Consider the following 20,860-nt stretch of genomic DNA (forward strand, 5'->3'; position numbering starts at 1 on the left):
CTTTCTTGAATCAAATCCATTCTAAGATTTATTTATTCAGATCTTACCTCTGAGGCATACTTGATTATTTTAAACATTCCCAAAGAGTTGAAGCAAATTAAATATTTCAATATTATTCAATATTCAATATTACTCAAACCTTTTTGTAAAGAACATTTTTCATGCTTTAATTAACTATTTTGAAGGAAACCATAACCAAGAGAGTCCATAAGAGGTAGATTAAAGATACTACATGGAAGAAGAATGTGTTTCTAACCTGTTTAGAAAAAAAACAAAAAACTGAGAATAAGTGAAGAGTAGTTTCATATAATAGATTTAAGAGAGAATTTATGATGGCATATTTCTTGAGAGTTGACAGATCTTTTAATACATATTATTGTCAAAACACAGTTGATGTGGTCCTAAAGTCTAAGAACTTCATGGTGGCAGGGAGAATGTGTGAGCCAGTGGTGGTAGGTTATATGTGGTCAAAAATTACTGCCATTTTCATTTGTTTTTTAAAGTAACAAATATGCTTTTCCTGATGTAGAAAAACTTCTGAATCATGATTCATGATTTTCATAACACAAATTTTGTAGCCAATTTGATGGGTGTGGGCATGCTAAATTGCTTCGGTTGTGTCGGTTCTTTGTGACTGTACAGACTGTAGCTGCCAGGCTTCTCTGTCCATAGGATTTCCTGGCAAGAATACTAGAATGAGTTGCCATGCCCTCCTCCAGGGAATCTTCCTGATCCAGGGATTAAACCTGCATCTCTTATGTGTCCTGCATTGGCAGACAGGTTCTTTATCACTATTTCTATTTGGGAACTTCTGGTAACTCTGATACATTTCCAAATAATACAATCACCCACCCATTCACACACAAGGAAGTAGCAAGACAGGGCTGGAGGAGATAGAGGAGTGGGTACTTCTTAGTTGTTTTTACACACATTGAGTTGATTTGCGTAAAATCATTCAAGTTCATTAGGATGTTGGGACAAGATACTAAGTTTCCAAACTTCCAATCTACTACTCTTTTCTTTAACCACAATCAACTGAAAATCCAGTGTAATTCAAATGTATGTGAAAAAACAGCAAAATTTATTTTTCAAAACACAAATTGAATCTAGTCCTTTTTTATTTTAAACTAAAGTAGTCTTGCCTGGAAAATCCCATGGATGGAGGAGCCTGGTAGGCTGCAGTTCATGGGGTCCCTAAAAGTTGGACACGACTGAGCGACTTCACTTTCACTTTTCACTTTCCTGCATTGGAGAAGGAAATGGCAACCCACTCCAGTGTTCTTGCCTGGAGAATCCCAGGGATGGGGGAGCCTGATGGGCTGCCATCTATGGGGTCACACAGAGTCGGACACGACTGAAGTGACAGCATAGCATAGCATAAGGTAGTAAAGCATCACAGTATTCTTTGTGCTTTCTAAGATTACATGGCATTTTTCTGCATATTCCTTATTATCTCAGTTATTATATCAGAATTCTGAAATTATCACATATTTATTAGGGAAAATATCTTAAGTGGCACTGTGTTTAATGCACTCAGTTGTAACAGGCCATTCTTTTTTATGTCTCTCATGTCTCTTTTAGCTGTTTCAGAGGTACTCACTATTTAGAACACTATTATCAACCATAGCTAATAAACATGAACTACAATCTTACAGAGTTTATAGCCCTCTTGCATTTGTATCCCTTCAGTCCAGATGTGACAGGTGTGAAATGGAAAAATTTTTATTCTTTACCTTCCTTGATGGATCTAGACACCACTTTAAGAAACAGCGGAAATTATGATATATGGTATGAAAATGTTGTTTAACATAAAATTAAAATATCAAATTTATCCATGATAATTTACTGTATTGGGCCCTGTCTTAAGTTGCATCTCCTAGAAGCCAGATCAGGTGTGGATTCTTGTTAAATGATACATTGAGGTCTATTTTGGCAGAGGAAGGGAATGAGGGAAACTGGATAAGGCAAGAGGTAAAAAGTTCACAAGAAAGTGGTCTCATAGCACAGATAGCATCACAGATTTAGCCCACCTTGTGACAAGTGATTGGCCTTTAGTACAACCCTAGTTTGCCTAAGATGGAGGTAGGGGAAATGTATCCATGCAGGCAAGTTAGCTATCATTTGGGCAAAGACGATTCACCAGAGAAGAAGGCATGTATGCTGCTGCTGCTGCTAAGTCGCTTCAGTCATGTCCAACTCTGTGCGACCCCATAGACCGCAGTCCACCAGGCTGCTCCGTCGCTGGGATTCTCCAGGCAAGAACACTGGAGTGGGTTGCCATTTCCTTCTCCAATGTATGAAAGTGAAAAGTGAAAGTGAAGTCACTCAGTCGTGTCCGACTTAGCGACCCCATGGACTGCAGCCTACCAGGCTCCTCTGTCCATGGGATTCTCCAGGCAAGAGTACTGGAGTGGGTTGCCATTAGAGGTACAAAGAGCAGAAAAGAGGATCTAGTTTGACACCAACAGCATGTAGGACAGATTCTGTTGCAATGTTTCAAGATAATGGTAAATTTCATTTTAGCTTTGAAGTATCACTTTAAAACGTAACTGATAACAGATGTTGCTACCTCAGTAGAATGGAACTTCTCCTAATTAAAATAAGTATTTAAAAATATTACATCAAAACTACAAAGACTCAAAAAAGTTTGTTTAATTTGACATTACTCACAGTGGAACTCTAGTTATATATTTAACTCTTGATTAAAGTAACAAAATTAATATTTTGCTAAATAATTCAAACAAATTTTAGGAAGTAAATATACAATAATTCATGAAGTATATATATTTGACTGTTTATTGAATATCAACAGACATGTATATGATAAATGGTTAATTGCTTAATTTCAGCTATATAGAAATAAGACTTTTACCCTTTTTTTTTGTTATGAAGTTATAACAGTCTACAAACTAGATTCTATTTTATTTAATAATTTATATTAATTTAGTAAATTTAAAATACTTAAATTTATGTGTGTTCTTGCCCTGGGCTCCTCAATGATTAGACCTGCCCCCAAATGAACACTTACAAAGTCTTTGGTTGTCAATCATCTAAATATCATCTTTTTATTAGTTTTAAAAAAATGTCTATTCTTAATTACTAAATTTAGGCAGAATATATTTTAGTTCCACATCTAGAGAAATGATGCTTAACTCTCTTACATGGCATCCAAATTTATGCTTCTCTATTATTCTCATAGTTTTCTTAATTAGATGTTCATTTTTAGTTATTCTATTTTCTATTTTCCTTTCCATGCTGCTAAGTCGCTTCAGTTGTGTCCAACTCTGTGCAACCCCATAGATGGCAGCCCACCAGGCTTCCCCGTCCCTGGGATTCTCCAGGCAAGAACACTGGAGTGGGTTGCCATTTCCTTCTCCAATGCATGAAAGTGAAAAGTGAAAGTGAATTTGCTCAGTCGTGTCCGACTCCTAGCGACCCCATGGACTGCAGCCCACCAGGCCCCTCCATCCATGGGATTTTCCAGGCAAGAGTACTGGAGTGGTTTGCCATTGCCTTCTCCATTCCTTTCTATAGACATGTTTAAATTTCTATTCCTTTAGCATCAGATAGAGGCCACAACTCTTTTCTTTATGTAAGACTAGGAAATTTATGCTCCTTTACTAAATACTATCTTATCTCTGGGTCTTTTTATCCTTTACTTGCTATATTGTGACATTTATAATGTCAAGTATGAAGTCTTTAGGTTTTATAAATCAAGTGATCTGTTGGTACTTAAAATGATTCTGAAAATACCAAATATTTTTTTTAAAGTTTATAAATTATCATGTTAATTTAATTGTTGACTACTTGTTTAACTCCTACTTTGGGTCCTATAATATTCCTGGGCTATTATAGAAGGAGTGAAATCATTTTAACAGACTATATCACTTTCCATAGTGATTAACCCATGGCACCTGGAAAGTGGCTTTTTATTTTACTTTATTTCAGACAGTGATTTTGTCCAGAAATATTTAAATCAAAATGAAACAAATTAGGCATATAGGTAAATTATGCACTCTCTGGGCTTGATTGCAATTGTGATGCAGATTTTCTGTATTTGGGAAATTTTCAAATTTTTAAATTTGGCTAGCTTAAATTCATAGATTCACAGAAAACCCAAATTTTGTTCTCTGATCCCTCACTCACACACCTTGGCTCTCACCTAATTCTTTCCAAACATGTGTTACTATGCCTCCGATACAATACAGAACCATAATTGGCACTTACTTCCACTTTTTAAGAAGTATCTCAATAAATAGAGCATTCTGCTTCTTTTCCATGGTATTTTGCTGATAGTTGACATAGTTATTTACTTTTTTTTTAAATCATTCTAATACGATTGGTCTTGTTTCCTTTCAGAAACCTCTTTCCCTTTTGCCATTTTGCCTCTTTCCCTTTCCCAAATTTGCCATTCCAAAGTTCAAGGTCAAATGGATTCCTGTCTCTTAAACTGGGAAGAGATTAAATAACTTGTTTAAGGACATACAACATAATGGGTTGTAGATGGCCACTCTACATACTCTAGAGTATCCAGAGCCACTGATAAAATGTGAAACTAGTTCAATTTATATTTCTCTTCATGTAAATGAGTCTTTCTTTCTCACAATTTTAAGAATTGTATCTATACTTATGATGTAATGAGATTCCACAAGAATATTTCTAGATGTGGACATTCTGTTTCACACTCAGTATGCACATATCTCTATAGATTATGCATTTATTAAAAGTTTTTAATATTATTTTTGTTTATTTTCTCCTTTTGTCTCTCCACTATGTCATTTTTTTTTCTATTTTATTTTTATAGAGTATCTGTTATCTGGATATAGTTTATGCTAGACTGATTCCCTGTGCCTTTTAATTTTTCTGATATCCCCATTTCTTCATCAATTTTTTTCTTTTCTTTGTACTCTAGAAATTCATTGCAAATTATGTACCAGCCATTATTTTGATTCTATCCCTGAAAAATATGCATTAAACATTCTAAGCTATCTTTTGCATTCAATTTAAAGATGATTCAGTTTCTCAGAGAACAGATATTATTTTTGAGTATGATTTCCTTTGTAATATTGTACTGTCTATGAGCACAGGAATGGGAGACTATCTGGATCTCTCTTCCATACAAGATTCACAAGTTCCTTAAAGTTATTAATAAATCACAGCTTCCTCCTGCCGGCTATGGTTCAGGCCCTAATTATTCTTAGGGGATTTGCCAATACGAATATAACTACTTTTAGGGTCGCCTTATTTAGTGTATATTTTAGCTGCAGTGTTCTCCATTCTGACTTATGCCCTTTCCTTTTCTATCTCCCCTACTCTCTTCTTAAGAAATATATCTGCTGTTGGTCCCAAATAACCCAGCTCCCTTTCTGTTATCAGTTCAGTGTAATATATTTATTCCCCTTTGTACATAATTAACAATACTTCAGTGAGATAGTTTGCAAGAGAGGAAACATAAAGGCATACAGTCCTCATTTTAAGCCATAAATCTGATGCCTGAGAACTTTTTTGGGGGGGAGGGGCAGTTATAAAAGCTATATTTTAAAATGCATTTGAAAGTTATAAAACTCTATGCCTTCTAGTTATAAGAAATGTTTGATTCATGAACATTACTAAGCCAGCCTTAAAGTTGTAATACTATGACCTTGATCTCTTTTCCCTGTAAGATCTGGAAAATATATAATAGCTCTTATTCCCTTTTGCAAAATGTCTGTTCTCTTTTTCTCCCATTATAACTGCTAGAAAGTTAGTATGTCTTTTCTACTTGTTTTTGTGACAAGTTCACTGGCCTGGAGTTCTCTGTTATATTTTTTATCTTTCATTTCCATGGTAAGCAATATATACTACCTCAAGCAGTCTTTTAATGGCTTCTGTCTTTCCTTCTCTTTTTCATTGATATCCTTGTGATTGAAATACTATCATCTGCCTCTAGGCCACTCAAGAGCAGTCACAGTTCTTATTCATCTTGAAACTTCAATAATTGAAGTCCTTTATCTGCTCATATCTTTCTGTTAGATGTTAAGATTTGTCTGTTGCAAGAAATTACCATTTTGTTTCAAGATTGCAGATGGATGCAGAAGTGTATACTACATTTAAGAATAAACACGCCTTTCAAGTTCTAAAAATTATTTTCTCAACCACCAGTGAATATGCCTTTCAGATTAGAGAAAGTGAAATGTAGATCATCATGAATAAATAATTTATCTACTCTGTCTCTGGAAAGAAAAGATGACACAAAACTGTAATTGACATTTTCAAAACGTCTTCAATAGATTTTTTTTTTTTTTTTAAGCACAGGACTGTAGACTTTAAAAAGAGGAATGAGAAATCCCTAGGAACATACTGCATCTTTCAAGATGTTTTTTCCCTCCTAAACTTTCCAGGAAATTTCAAGTTACATTACTATTTCCTGCCTGAATTTCTTATTTTTCTAAATCATTCTTTTACCACTCCTTCCTTCTGTTCTTGTTCTCACAGGCAGAATTGGAAGAATACCAGACTAGGAATCTCAGGTACTCTGGGAAAGCATCTGATACCTTCTTTTAAAACTTTCCAGGATCAATTCATTTTGACTAAGTAGCATCAATGACTGTGGAACATGCTAGCCATAGCAGGAACTGTTCCACAAGTGAGAATAATTTGTGTATGGATTTTTTATGACCTTTCTCTCTTCAGGAAAGTGTTGAAAATTGATTAGCAACTCTTCTTAGATTTAAAATGTTTTGAACAAAAGCCCAGTCTTCTAGAAAAGAGGAGATTCCCATGGAGGTAAGGAAGTGAAAATAAAGTTAAATGTTTTCTTTATGCCACAAAGTTAGAATTTCAAAAAGTTTATGTAACAACTTACAATTGATCTTGCACACAGAGAGATGCTCTTTTAAGGGATTCTCTAGTGAAATAACAAGATATGTGGTTATTGTCTTATTGAATTGTCTTAAAGATTAACAAGGTTAAAATGAACATTCTAGCACTTGAAAAACAGTCATCAACAATGTCATAGAAATTCAACACATTGACATTTTTATGGAGAGACCACTCCTTATTCAAAAACGTTTACTAGTAAATTCATCTCTATTCTTCTGAGGCAGAAATTCTATTGGATAGAGAGAATGTATGCTTATAGCAAAATTCTCTTTCATTCATACTGACAGAGTTTTTGTGGGAAATGACTGCTAATAATATATTGTGGAATACAATGATGCAAAATTAATTGCTTCACATAAGATTTTGAGAATCCTTTTGATAAGATTTATCTGGTTCTTTTTAAAAGGGTAAAGATTCATTTAAAAGATCAGAGCAATTTAAACATCTATAAAAAAGTATGCTCCATTCCAAAACACCCCATATATAAACTTTCTTACAATAGCTGTCTGGAGAACTATACTACAGGCATAAAGGAATTATTAGGACTCAGAGTGAGAATCCAGAAAATACACAGAATTTCATGCACTTATCAAATAAAAAAATGAATTAAGTTTCAATATCATCTATGTTGATAAAACTATGAGAATAATTATATACTTTGATAACATTTATTCAACAAATACTGAATATTGTAAAAACTTCTATCCACATATATGTAGACTGCTGCTGCTGCTGCTAAGTCGCTTCAGTCATGTCTGACTCTGTGCGACCCCATAGACAGCAGCCCACCAGGCTCCCCGTCCCTGGGATTCTCCAGGCAAGTACACTGGAGTGGGTTGCCATTTCCTTCTCCAATATATGTAGACAGTAGACTCATATTCCTTGGTAAACTAATAAAATGTCTTAGGTGTCCTACAGTGCATACCCATTGTGTCATTATATCCCATTTCTCCCTGGCTTCAACTTCCTGAAAAAAGGGAGAAAATAGATCCTTATTTAATAATAGCTTACCTTGTATTATGCTTAAAAGTTCAACCTCTACAGTCATAAAACATAGTTCCAAATTTCATCTTCAACTGATGTGACTGTGTGGCCTTGAACAAACAATTTAACTTTTAACCTCAATTTTCCTATCTTTAAAATGAGAATGATATTTATACCTACATTACAGCTTTTGACAGGATTGAGAAAAATTATATAAAGCCCTATCAATTGGCAGGTCAGAAACATTCACTACATACTATCATCATTTTTCTCCTATCTGGTATTGTACCTTCATTAGTAAAGTCATGTGATGCCTCCCTTAGCCTCTTATATCCTGATTTCCTTGAGGCAGCATACATATCCCCTTAAACTACCACTATAAAAATATCTGACTTTATGAATACTTTTTTGTTTGTTTGCTACTTCTGGAAAAGACCTGCAAGACAGTTGTACACACAAGTTCCTTCTTTTCTAATTATCACTGCTTGTTTTATTATTTGTGAGTTGATGTGTGTTTGTGTGTACGTGCGCCCCTTGTTACTGAAAGACTCGGAAAATAGGGTTACTTCTCACCAGTATCAATGCTATTGTCTCTGCTCAAAGTGTGTGGCTATCTCATTCTAAAGCAGTGAGTCATTTCCATCTTGGCCTAAGGTCCTATTACCATCTACTACCTCTCCTCTATCTTACCCTAGGAAATGGAAAGTACTTCCTATCCACGCATGGAAATGAGTTACCTGATTTTCACTCTGCTTCTGACTCTTCCCACCCTAGAATCTCCCTCACTCCACAGGCTATCTGCAATTCAGATTTAGGTATATTTCCCAAAGTGTTTTGTTTTTTTTTTTATTTTTAAACTTTACAATATTGTATTAGTTTTGCCAAATATCGAAATGAATCTGCAAAGTGGTTTTATTATTAATTGTAATTCTCCCAGTTTCAATACCCATCTAAATATAACACATAACACAATTAGGCAAGTATGGTAAAGATGAAAAATGGTTTCAGTGCTCTGATTAAATACCTGTTTTCTTGCTTTATTCTATTTTTTGGAGTCAGGATTTCTATTTTGCCAGATTATATACATTGAAAATGTCATTGTTATTTCTGTCCATCATGCCTGGTTGTTTTCACTGATAGTGTTGGTACAGCTATATTGTTTTCTACAAACAAGACTATTTAGAGGCATATGATCTCTTACTCTGAGGAAAGTAGAAACTTCAAGAAAGGCAATGCATTGTGGTAGCTCGCTTCGATAGCAGTGGAATAAACCTGCACAATAATCTGAAGTACCATTTGACAGTTTCTAGTAAAACTGATAAGTTTCATATCATACATCAGCAAGTCTGCCTCTAGGTCTATGCCCATTTACACATGTACTTACGAAGAATTACAATAAAAAAGTATTACCAAGTTATTTGAACTTTTAAACACTAGAAATGCTAAAATATTTATTCTAGAAAAATAAAATAAGGGAGAAAATATAGTATACATTAACATAATTAGATCTCAAAAACAACTGATATAAATGAAAACAATAAAGTTGAAATATAACTATGCCAACTTATTTTAAAAGCATAGGAATCTATAACATATATTGCTTGTAGATTCATGTTATATGTTAAAATATAATTTAAAAGCATAATTGGTGAAATGATACAATATGTAGCAAGCTCAAGAAACTTCAGAGGAAGGTTTTGGGAATGAAATAGGGTACTGCTGGGAAGAATGGATTCATAGATCCATTGATTTTAAAATGTAAAGAGTTATTATAGATTGTTGATTATAAAATGATTTGTACTTTTGATATCATTAATTCCTCATAAAAATGCCTTAAGCCTCAAGGGAAAATATAAAGTAGATTTAAATAGTGTTCACAAGAAGGATAAAAACATGACCAGAACATTGAGTTGTATAATTACAAATTTATAAAATATATACATATGTAAATTTATAAACTATATATACATATAAATTTATATATACTTATATAAATTAAGTAAAGTTTATCACTTTGCATTAATACATCATGTACTACCTTAAAATAACCCTTGAACAAGGTCCTTTCAGTGCATGCTTAGTGTTATGAATCCTAATAGAAATGCGTATTTTCCTTTGCTCATCACAAGGAATACATTTATTAGTGTTAAAAAGCATATAACTCATATTTCTTGATAAATTAGCAGCAAGCATTTTGATTTTATGAGCATGTAATGTTACTATTCCAATTCTATGATAATTAGTTCAGAATTGACCTTATGATCTTAAGAGTACTATAAAACCCTACATTCTTTAAACTTACAATTTGTTTACCCATGACTTTCTTTATATACCAGATGCCTGCAAGACTGGCAAAGTACAAAGAACAGCTTTCAACGACTCTTCAGTTTGAATTACCTTTTTTAAAACTGTGTTCTATTTTAAAAATACTTTATTATCATCTTTTAATTTTTTCCCATTGGAAAAAGTCAACATCCAAAGGCTCAATGTCCCTTCAGTCAGTTAAGTCATGTTATCATGCTGGAGGTAATGTATTTAGTCACTTATGCATTGAACAATCTATGCATTATTTTAATACCCTAAAAAACTCTGTTAAGGTGACACTCTTAGGTCTATGTATTAATAGCACAATTCACTCATTTCACACGCTAATAAACTAATGCTCAAAATTCTTCAGGCCAGGCTTCTGCAATATGTGAACCGTGCATTTCCAGATGTTCAAGCTGGTTTGGGAAAAGGCAGAGGAACCAGAGATCAAATTGCCAACATCCACTGGATCATCAAAAAAGCAAAAGAGTTCCAGAAAAACATCTATTTCTGCTTTATTGACTATGCCAAAGCCTTTGACTGTGTGGATTGCAATAAACTGTGGACAATTCTGAAAGAGATGGGAATACCAGACCACCTGATCTGCCTCTTGAGAAACCTGTATGCAGGTCAGGAAGCAACAGTTAGAACTGGACATGGAACAACAGACTGGTTCCAAATAGGAAAAGGAGTACGTCAAGGCTGTATACTGTCACCCTGCTTACTGAACTTATATGCAGAGTACATCATGAGAAATGCTGGTCTTGAAGAAACACAAGCTGGAATCAAGATTTCCAGGAGAAATATCAATAACCTCAGGTATGCAGATGACACCACCCTATGGCAGAAAGTGAAGAAGAACTAAAGAGCCTCTTGATGAAAGTGAAAGAGGAAAGTGAAAAAGTTGGCTTAAAGCTCAACATTCAGAAAATGAAGATCATGGCATCTGGTCTCATCACTTCATGGGAAATAGATGGGGAAACAGTGGAAACACTGTCAGACTTTATTTTGGGGGGCTGCAAAATCACTGCAGATGGTGATTACAGCCATGAAATTAAAAGATGCTTGCTCCTTGGAAGGAAAGTTATGAACAACCTAGATAGCATATTGAAAAGCAGAGACATCACTTTGCCAACAAACATCCGTCTAGTCAAGGCTATGGTTTTTCCAGTAGTCATGTATGGATGTGAGAGTTGGACGATAAAGAAAGCTGAATGCTGAAGAATTTCTTCTTTTGAACTGTGGTGTTGGAGAAGACTCTTGAGAGTCCCTTGGACTGCAAGGAGATCCAACCAGTCCATTCTAAAGGCGATCAGTCTTGGGTGTTCATTGGAGGGCCTGATGCTGAAGCTGAAACTCCAATACTTTGGCCACCTGATGTGAAAAGCTGACTCATTGGAAAAGACCCTGATGCTGGGAAAGATTGAGGGCAGGAGGAGAAGGGGACGACAGAAGATGAGATGGTTGGATGGCATCACTGACACAATGGACATGGGTTTGGGTGGACTCCAGGAGTTGGTGATGGACAGGGAGGCCTGGCGTGCTGTGGTTCATGGGGTCTCAAATAGTCAGACACGACTGAGCAACTTAACTGAACTGACACCCCAAAATGTAAGGTCCATTTAATGATGACAGTGGTTATAACCATAAAGCATTTGTATAGGCAAGATAGTTACAGTAAAATATTGAGTTGTTTTCCTGAAAAAAAAAAAAAAAGAAAACCTTTTAAAGTACTGCTTATTGTTGCTATTTGAAAAGGCTTATGCCAGCCTTCTGAGAATTATTAAAAAATGAACTTAAGTATAAAATGCAAGGCAGTCAGTAATGAATACACAGATAATTTAGAACAATAATCCTCCTGTAAAAATGACAAATGCTGTTACTATACATTGAATATAAATATATATTTATAATGTATAATTTAAATATAAAAATCATGAATATAAACATAGATACTGTCAACCACAAATTGGCACTTGCCATGGGTGATTGCCATCTATCTCTACAAGGATTGAATTGTGTGCTGCTGCAGCTGCTGACCTCCAACACTTCCCTGAAGGTGTTCAGGGTGGAGTCTGTGCACCCAGAAAACTTCAGGACAGGTCTTTAGATAGTTAGATATTCTCAGGAGCGCTTTTTATGAACCCAATTCTTACATCTCCTCATATCTAGGAAAGCACTAAAATCCTTCATGGTGATGACTGTTTCTTGTGACTTCACAAGAACAGCCAGAACTTTCTGAAAAATAAACATGTTTGATTGCATGTATTTCCTGTTTACTAAAATTATGTATATACTCTTCTTGCCCTCTACCTCTTTGAACAGTTTTTCAGAGTGTCTGAAGTGCTGTCTCCTGGGCTGCAGACCTCATATTGCCCCACATAAAACTTAACTCGCAACAAAACACAAAATTAAAATTTTATATGTATATATCAAGACCCAGGACAAGACAAAACTCAAGAGGTGAAGCTAGCATTCAAAGTTGCTTTTGTTCTGGGCTAAGATGTTGTGAAGCAATTTTGAAAGCCCTGAGACAAAAAGAAAAGTTAAAATTCAGGTTCACTAAAACGTTGGGAATCTGATAAGCAATTCTCTGCTTTTACTTAATTACATATGTTCCCTACGCTGCACAGCTGTTCCCTAGAAGTAAACATGAATCAAAATTAAACTAGGTTTTTCAGATATGGAATCCTAGCTTCAAGTCATTTTTGTGGGAGAGAAAATTTCAGCTTGTGAAATTGGTTTAGAGTGATTTTAGATTCTTAGTTCCTTTACAGGGCTATAGAAGCAAATAAAAAAAAAAATCTCTCTGAGATAATGTAATCCTCTTCTAGTTCTCGAATTATGTCACAAAAATTTCTAAAGTGAGTATTTCACATGTAAGATATTCCAGTTATAGGACAATGCAAATCACAGTGACTGAGAACTAGTAGAAATAATTGACAACAGATACAAGGTCATTGATATTCCATGTGGTAGATGGACATTCTTTCTATTAGGCAGAAAAGTTAAAACTTTGAAATGTCATCAAGGGATTGAAAAATATAAATAGGACATTGTAGATTTGCAAAAAGAACAACTAGAAATGGAATACACAATAACAAAGATTAAAAACTCAACAGGTGGGACTAATAGCAACTTTAGAACAAAAATACAGCTTCCAGTTGAGACAAAAGATTGTAAAATTGTGAAGAGAGAAGACACATGGCAAATGTAGTGAGAATATATAGCATAAAGTTAATTGAAGGAAAGTTATGATCAACCTAAATAGCATATTCAAAAGCAAAGACATTACTTTGCCAACAAAGGTCCGTCTAGTCAAGGCTATGGTTTTTCCAGTGGTCATGCATGGATGTGAGAGTTGGACTGTGAAGAAGGCTGAGTGCCGAAAAATTGATGCTTTTGAACTGTGGTGTTGGAGAAGACTCTTGAGAGTGCCTTGGACTGCAAGGAGATCCAACCAGTCCATTCTGAAGGAGATCAGCCCTGGGATTTCTTTGGAAGGAATGATGCTAAAGCTGAAACTCCAGTACTTTGGCCACCTCATGCGAAGAGTTGACTCATTGGAAAAGACTCTCATGCTGGAAGGGATTGGGAGCAGGAGGAGAAGGGGACGACAGAGGATGAGATGGCTGGATGGCATCACCGACTTGATGGATGTGAGTCTGAGTGAACTCTGGGGGTTGGTGATGGACAGGGAGGCCTGGCGTGCTGCGATTCATGGGGTGGCAAAGAGTTGGACACAACTGAGTGACTGAACTGAACTGAACTGATATACACGTGGGACAAACAAGCAATCACAAGAGAAATTTTAAAATTTTCAATAAAATGAAAATCAAAACACAATTACCAATATTTGTGGGATGCAGTGAAAGCAGTACTTGGAGAAAAATTTCTAACATTGAAAACATATAATTGAAAAAAAATATTAAGTACCTAAATTACCAGCCTAGGAAGCTAGGAATAGAGAAGCAAATTAAATTCAAAGAAAGTAGGGTATGTGTGTGTGTGTGTGTGTGTATATATATATATGATATATATATATGATATATATGATGATATATGATACATATATATATATGATATATATATATCATATAGAGCAGCAATGAATGAAATTGAAAATAGGAAGTCAATAAAGAAAAATCAACAAAACTAAAACTTAGTTTTTTTAAAAGATCCATGAACCTGGTAAACCTATAGCCAGGTTATGAGAGAAAGGGACACAACTTCCTGAGATTAGAGATGAAAGAGAGGATATTAACACAGATCCCATGGACAATCAAGTTATAACAAAAGGATCATATAAAAAACTTTATACTCACAAATTTGATAACCTTTAAGAAATGGACTGATTACTTGAAAGAGCAAATCTGCCAAAACTCACGTATGAAGAAACAGACAATGGGAATATGCCTGTACCTTACTGATATTGAATAAATAATTAATAACAATGCAAAACAGAAAACCCCAGGCCCAGAAGGGTTCAGTGGTGAATTTTATCAAAGATTTAGGGGAAAATTATACAGAGGATAGAAACAGAACTATTTCTTAACTCATTCTCTGAGGTCAGCATTACCCTAATACTAAAACTGGCCAAAGATATTACAAGAAAAGAAAAATTCAAATCACTATATCTCATGAACATAGATACAAAAATCCTAAAGAAAATAATAGTGAGTTGAATATAATAGTATATACAAAGAATTATACACCATGACCAAGTAGCATTTAAATCAAGTAAAGAAGGTCAATTCAACACTTGAAAATCAATTAATAAAATCCATCACATCAAAAGGCTGAAAAAGATAATTCAATTATATCAATAAATAGAAAAAAATGCTTTTGAAAAATCCAACACACATTCTTGATTACCACTTTCAATAAACTTGGAATAGAAGGGAACTCCTTTAAATTGATAAAAAAAAAGTATCTACAACTTAAAGCTTTCTCACTAAGATCAGGAACTTAGCAAGGATGGCCCATGTTACCACTGTCCTTCATTGCCATACCAAATGCCCTTGCTAATGCAATAAGACAAGAAAATTAAATAAAAAATTGTATGTTTTGGGAATAAGACTGTCTTTGTTTGCAGATGACATGCCCATATATGCTATGCTATGCTAAGTCACTTCAGTCGTGTCCAACTCTGTGCGACCCCATAAATGGCAGCCCACCAGGCTCCCTGTCCCTGGGATTCTCCAGGCAAGAACACTGGAGTGGGTTGCCATTTCCTTTTCCAGTGCATGAAAGTGAAAAGTGAAAGTGAAGTCGCTCAGTCATGTCCGACTCCTAGAGACCCCACGGACTGCAAACTACAAGGCTCCTCCGTCAGTGGGATTTTCCAGGCAAGAGTACTGGAGTGGGGTGCCATTGCCTTCTCCAATGCCCATATATAGACAATCCAAAAGAATTCATGAAAAAAAATCCAGAACTAAAATATTATCTTAACAAGGCTTCAAGACACAAGTTTAATATAAAGAAATCAATTGTTTTCTTTACATCAGTAATAAATAAAGGGGATTTGAAATTAAAAACAAAATATCTACATTAGCAACCTTCAAAAACGAAATGCTTAGTTACAAATCTAACAAAATATATTCAAGATTTCTGTCAGGAAAACTACAAAAATTCTGGTGAATGTAATCAAAGAACTAAATAAATGATGAGAGATTCCATGTTCATGGTTATGAAGGCTCCTGATTGTCAAGTTGTCAATTCTTCCCAAGTTGATCTATAGATTCAGTGCATTTCCATTCAAAATCCCAGAAGGTTATTTTATGGTTATTGATCAACTCATTCTAAAGTTTATATGGAGAGGCAAAATACCCAGAATATCTAACATGATTTTGAAGAACAAAGTGTGAAGGACATGTACTGTCTGATATTTGTCCTATAAAAACAGTAATCAAGATAGTAGGGAAGATACACTGGATTAGGAAATGGCAATCCACTCCAGTATTCTTGCCTGGAAAATTCCATGGAGAGAGAAGCCTGGCAGGCTATGGTCCATGGGATTGCAAAGAGTTGGACATGACTGAATGACAAGTGCACACACACACACACACACACAGTAATCAAGATAGTGTGGTATTAGCAAAAGAATACCCAAATAGATCATAGAACAGATTAGAGAGTCCATAAATAGCCTTCTATAAATTATGAACACATGTAGCAAGAGGTTTATTTAGGTCAGTAAAAATAATTTGTATGATATTACAATGGAGGATACATGTCACCATGTTTGTCCAAAAGCCCAAATGTACAACACCAAGAGTCAGCCACAGTGCTTTAATGTAAAGTATGGGCTTCAGGCGACTATGATTTGTCAATGTAGGTTCATCAGTCTTGAAAAATGTACCATTCTGGTGGGAGACATTGATAATTGGAAAGACTGTAATGCAGGAGATGCAGGCTTCCATCCCTGAGTCAGGTTAATTCCCTGGAGAAGGAAATGGCAACCCACTCTAGTATTCTTGCCTGAGAAATCCCATCAACAGAGGAGCCTGGTGGGCTACAGGTCATGGAGTCACAAAACGCTGACACAACTTAGCAACTACACACCACACACACACACACACATCATGCTTTAGGGAAGGAGGTGTATGAGAAATCTCTGCAATTTCCCCTTGATTTTGATGTGAACCTTAAACTATTCTAAAAATTGGTCTTAATTTTTTTTTAAAGTATATTTTATTATATAAATCTAGATCTAAATTAACATAACCGACATAACTATAATAGTGATGCACTGTAGGGTTCAAAACAGACTAGAATTTTAATAAACAGGAAAAATAGAATTTAAGTTGAGGGGAGGCATAAAGCCAACAATGATTCATGCCACTTAAATTTCCCATATCCATTTCTCTACCATCCTTACACCCCTCTGTTTCTGTTAGCCACCCTTCTCACATTCTTAGCCAAAACTTGTGGTCACTGAAGCCAAAAAAAAAAAAAGCAAAACAAAACAACTGTTTCCTTTGTCATGGATCAGGACAAAACTGAGGTATTGCTTAAACTCCAAAGGTACTATGTGAGACTTTCCCTCTTTCTTTTAATTTTCTATACTTTGCTGTTTCTCTTGGAAGTGCTTCTTTAATGCATCACCAAGAGATAATACCTAATCTGAGGATCTGTTTCTTAAAGGCCTAGCTAAGGTAGTTTTCAATTTAGATTAAACTCATCTAAAATGTTTATAAATATATATACTAATTGCTGACTAGTGTTGGACTTTTTGCAACTGCATGGACTGTAGCCCACCAGGCTCCTCTGTCCATGAAATCCTCCAGGCAAGAGTACTGGATAGATTGCCATTGCCTTCTTCAGGGGCTCTTCCTGACCCAGGAATCGAACCCAGGTTTCCTGCATTACAGGCAGATTTTTTCCCATCTGAGCCACATAAATAAATATATGGAAGTGAGTAAAATATCCAAGTAATATCAACTTTGATAAGCCTAACTTACATGGAAAAATCCTTAGCCTAATGAGCAATTAATAGGAAAAGACTGTATAATATCCAAACAAAAGGGAAAAATGAATAATAAAATTAATGAAGTCAAAAGAATCATAGAACAAATAAAAAGGATACTGTAAGCTGGTAAATTTAAAATCAGATACCTCACTGGTTACATTATTAATCCCAAAAGTGCAATGTTAAGCAAAAGGAATCAAACACATTGAAAATACACTGTATTATTTCATTCATATTCAATTCAAAACTGTCACACCAAAACTTAAGGGCTTATACTTAGGTAGTGAAAGTATAACAAACCAAAGCAAGCAATCACTTTCTAAGGAAAAACTGAGAGATAAGTGATTATCTTGAGCAAGAAGGAAAGGATTTGCCATGTGGACTAGTAATTCAGGATTAGGGTTTCTGTCTTTCAGATCCAGTTTATTGCACTGGATTTGTGGGAAAAGGAGTACGTCAAGGCTGTATATTATCACCCTGCTTATTTAACTTATATGCAGAGTACATCATGAGAAACGCTGGGCTGGAAGAAACACAAGCTGGAATCAAGATTGCCAGGAGAAACATCAATAACCTAAGATATGCAGATGACACCACCCTTATGGCAGAAAGTGAAGAGGAACTAAAAAGCCTCTTGATGAAAGTGAAAGTGGAGAGTGAAAAAGTTGGCTTAAAGCTCAACATTCAGAAAACGAAGATCATGGCATATGGTCCCATCACTTCATGGCAAATAGATGGGAAAACAGTGGAAACAGTGTCAGACTTTCTTTTTGGGGGCTCCAAAATCACTGCAGATGGTGACTGCAGCCATGAAATTAAAAGATGCTTACTCCTTGGAAGGAAAGTTATGTCCAACCTAGATAGCATATTCAAAAGCAGAGACATTACTTTGCCAACAAAGGTCCGTCTAGTCAAGGCTATGGTTTTTCCTGTGGTCATGTATGGGTGTGAGAGTTGGACTGTGAAGAAGGCTGAGCACCGAAGAATTGCTGCTTTTGAACTGTGGTGTTGGAGAAGACTCTTGAGAGTGCCTTGGACTGCAAGGAGATCCAACCAGTCCATTCTGAAGGAGATCAGCCCTGGGATTTCTTTGGAAGGAATGATGCTAAAGCTGAAACTCCAGTACTTTGGCCACCTCATGGCGAAGAGTTGACTCATTGGAAAAGACTCTGATGCTGGGAGGGATTGGAAGCAGGATGAGACGGGGATGACAGAGGATGAGATGGCTGGATGGCATCACTGACTCAATGGATGTGAGTCTGAGTGAACTCTGGGAGTTGGTGATGGACAGGGAGGCCTGGCGTGCTGCGATTCATGGGGTCACAAAGAGTCAGACATGACTGAGTGACTGAACTGAACTGTACTAAACTGTGGTGTTGACTTCAAATGGAGCAAATCTATGGAAGTGATTTTCATACTGTGTAACTGAATACGGGGTTTCCCAGGTGCCTCAGTGGTAAAGAACCTGCCTACCAATACGACAGACTCAGGTGACATGAGCTTGATCCCTGGGTCAAGAAGATACCCTAGAGTAGGAAATGGCATCCTGATCCAATATTCTTGCCTGGAAAATTCCATGGACAGAGGAGCCTTGCAGGCTACACTCCATGGGGTCTCAAAGAGATACGACTGAGCATCTGCATAGGCAAGCTGAAATTCCCTATTAGAGTCATTTTTGTGTGGCAATTTACACCTTCAAAGTGTTTTATATTTGTATTTATCAACCAGTTCTCAAAGTCTAAATATTGGTATTAGTACTGCATTGTTTTTGCAAATATTAATATCACAGGTTTTCAGATGAAGGTACTGAAGTTTGAAAGGATTTAGTGAATTGTTGAAAAGATAACTTAGGATTTAAACATAGATCCCTTGAATTTTAAGCTTGTCCTTGGCACACTATATCACATTACTTCTATAAAATCATATAGCACAAATAATTTTCTAAATTTTATAAATGCCTCTGAAAATCATGTTATAGTGTTTGCAGAGTTATGAGTATTAATTGTATAAGAATTACATTTAAAAATTGTATAGTGTCTGCAAAGTGTAGTAACAAAGCCATAAAGTCCTAAAACTTCTGATGATGGTGGTAAAGCTAGATAGATATTTATCTTTAGTTATGATTGTCCACTCTCATTAGTTTGAATTTCACCAATTCATACTTTACAATAATCCATTTAGGACATTTACTAAATTGTAATAAAATGGCTTGAGCTTTGACTTATCTATAATGAAGGGGTTGGTAGGAAAATTAATACTTGCGCAGAGAATATTGAAATGACTGAAAAGAATAGAAGGACCATTTTCAGGTGTCTAAGCACTCTAAAAATCATTTACATACAAGCAATTGATGAGCTAATTTCAACTCATTCTTATCTATTCACCGAAGCTAGTCAGCTTCAGAACTCTAGTGTTTTGTTACTCTAATTCCAATTATAGTACATAACAGAGTATTGAAAATGGATTTTGAAAAAAATCATTTCATTAAAAAAAAATACAAATTAGACCTTTCACTAAGGGAAACCAATTCAGATTAGGAAACAGATTAATGAGTTTTCTTTATTTATGACTAAAAACTTTGTGCTTTCTGATACATTAAATAAAGGAGAAACCATGATCTAGGTAATAATTTTTATTCTTATGATTAATTGTTTTTATAACTAAGAATTTCTGCCTTGATTATAACTTCAATTATCCAATGAATGTATGTTTGTGTTTCTGGAAGTATATAGAAATTTAATAAATTTGATTTTAAAACTTCAGAGTCAAGAGAATATGTAAGGTACCAGCCAAGCCAAGGTGTTTGATTAATAACTTAAAATAATCTAAGGGAAAAGGAGCAAAATGCAAGTCATGATATTACAATTACGTCTAGTAGGTCATTGATACAGCAAGTGTGTAAGGAGTCATTATCAGAGAAAAGTTGAATCAATCAGTGTACCAAGTATCTACATGTTTATTGAAGCCTGCTGGAAGCAGGGTAGAGGATACATACATCATTCAAAACTTATGAGTAATTATGGTGTAGAAGCAAGAAAACCACCTGGTTCAAGTTCTGACACTGCCACTTAAGAATTTTATGGTTTTCTACAAATTACCTTTGTTGCACTTCTTTTTCTGCAAAAAATACTGAGAACAATAACTCATTCCCCAATCCTATAAAGTTGCTGTGAGACTGAAAATATATCAACTTATTTTTAAAATGGTAAGTTGTTCTATAAAAATGAGATATAAATT

This window comes from Bos javanicus, chromosome 8 (assembly GCF_032452875.1).
Source record: "Bos javanicus breed banteng chromosome 8, ARS-OSU_banteng_1.0, whole genome shotgun sequence".
NCBI classification, from domain to species: Eukaryota; Metazoa; Chordata; class Mammalia; order Artiodactyla; family Bovidae; genus Bos; species Bos javanicus.